General features: G+C 44.6%; 1 protein-coding gene across 3 annotated transcripts in view; it reads left to right on the top strand.

The window, feature by feature from the left end:
* The window catches only part of wu:fj29h11 (uncharacterized), a 128,728-nt gene that overhangs the window by 63,058 nt on the left and 63,170 nt on the right, over positions 1 to 2,500 (top strand). The gene's annotated exons all lie outside the window — the stretch shown is intronic.

Genomic DNA, 2,500 nt, shown 5'->3' with positions numbered 1-2,500 from the left:
ATGGCCATATCTTTTCAGTGTATTTTTAAAGTGTGTTGAATAGCCTGATTACAAAGCAATTGCAGCACTGATAGTATGCATAGATAATTTCAGACACAAGTCATAAACAACTGAAACAATTTCAAAATGATAAACATTTGGTATATAAAAGGCATATGTAGGCACAAAGGCCCTATTTCTAAAATATGATGAAGCATCATGCCCTCAGTGGTACAAATTAAAAAGGGCTCAGAAATTCACCATTTGTTATGGGTAAATAGTAGGCTAGTTAAGTTCACTTTACTATGAGAGAGAGAGAGAGAGAGAGAGAGAGAGAACTCATTGGATTGGTAAAGACTAAGGGTCGACCGATATATCGGCCGGCCGATATATCGGGCCGATATTAGCGTTGTTCAGGTGTATCGGCATCGGCCGATACACATGGCCGATACGGCCGATACGCACCCAGCGTCATTTACAAGAGTCTTTCATGCAGATTATGCACAATTTTGTTTATTTATTTTTTATTTTTTTTTTTTTTTCCCCACTACTAAAGACTATTAAGAGTCTGTCATGCACATTTTTGTTTATTTATTGTTATTACTATTATTTTACATTTTTTTGTTACTTGTTCTTAACGTCAGTTCAGTCACTTGAAATATTTATTATTTTATGTTATTCAGGTTTTATAAAAGCACCAAGACACTTTATTTTTGTATTACTTGATTGTTAGATGTTCATTGTTTTTTACTTAAAGTTCTACCTCAATTTGATTATGTTAAATAAATGGCTATTTATTTTTAACTTGAGACCTGGAATATTTGTCATTTTTTAAACTTTTTTTTAACCCATATCGGTATCGGAAATCGGGTATCGGAAATCGGGTATCGGCCATGGGCCATGGGGAAAAAATCGGTATCGCATCGGCCATCAAAAAACCCGTATCGGTCGACCCCTAGTTAACACCCCTGTTAAGAGTGACTTCTTCTATGAAGGTTTTTTTTTTCAGCTCTCTGGGACAGTAGCACAGCAAAGGCTTTCTATTGTGAGTTTGGCCAATCGTTTTGTCCACAACTGGAGCAAGAAACAGCACAAATTGAAGTGAATTCCATACATGTCAGCAACTAACATTTCCCTTACACGCGGCACGCGATGTAAACGCAGTTAGCGATGATGCATGCGACTAGCGATTTGGAGGAAGATTCTCGCACATCGCCGCGTCATAACGCATCGTTGCGCACATGTTCTGTTACTGACCCGATGTTACATGTGTGCACATATGAATCAACTGCAAAACCCTGACGGTCACTTCCTAATGCTTTCCCCTCATTCTGTTTTACCGTGGGACTAATTATCTAACCAATACAGTACCAGCAGCTTGCTACATAGCCTACTTTTGAAAGACAATATTTTCCCCGTCACATTACATGTCTCGCGATCGACTGCCACTCCCCTCGAGATCGACTGGTAGCTCGCGATCCACTGGTTGGGCACCCCTGGTGTAAATGGTTAGTCAAGCTACATGTGTCGACCCATGTTGCTAAACAAGACCACTGCAAAGATAAACGGTTGGAATTCTGGTACAATAGTTAGTAAAGTCCGTGAACGATCTTAAAACGATGAATGGGGGGGAAATGACAGCGCATGCTTTTGATGGCGGCTCCCACAGAAGATGCTGTGAGGATGCGCTAACGAGTCGCATCGTCACAGCTAGGCTGGTGCCGGGGCTTGGGATGGAGGGGATGGGGATGGAGGGGGGTTCGAGATGGTGAGGGGGATGGAGGAGATGGGGATGGAGGGGATGGGGATGGAGGGGGGTTCGAGATGGTGATGGGGATGGAGGAGATGGGGATGGGGATGGAGGGGGGTAAGAGATGGGGATGGGGATGGAGGGGATGGGGATGGAGGGGGGTAAGAGATGGGGATGGAGGAGATGGGGATGGAGTAAAGGGCTGGTTGGGACGATGATGATGATGCTGGTGAATAAGGGCATTGGGGAGCCGTGGCCTTGAGGGTTAAGAGGGATTTAGCCGGCCTGGATCACTGTCATGGGAACACACAGTATGACAGCAGAGGAACTAGGTCAAAACACACCTGGCACCTGCACAGAACACACACACACACACACACACACACACACACACACACACACACCTATGAAAGAGGAAGCAGTCCACAATTGCTCACTCATTCTCACTCAGAAGCAACACACACACACACACACACACACACACACACACACACACACACACACACACACACACACACACACACACACACACACACACACACACATGGAAGAGGCGTCAGTCCACGAATGCTCACTCACTCTCAGACGGAAGAAAATCAGACATATGCACAACACGTGTACCACAGACACACACACACACACACACACACACACACACACACACACACACACACACACACACACACACACACACACACACACACACACACACACACACACACACACACACACAGACACACACAGACACACACACACAGACACACAGACACA

The sequence above is a fragment of the Engraulis encrasicolus genome, chromosome 17 (genome assembly GCF_034702125.1).
Source record: "Engraulis encrasicolus isolate BLACKSEA-1 chromosome 17, IST_EnEncr_1.0, whole genome shotgun sequence".
In the NCBI taxonomy this organism is placed as follows: Eukaryota; Metazoa; Chordata; class Actinopteri; order Clupeiformes; family Engraulidae; genus Engraulis; species Engraulis encrasicolus.
Note: the sequence above shows the minus strand (reverse complement) of the source record. Positions and strands in the feature narration are given on the sequence as shown.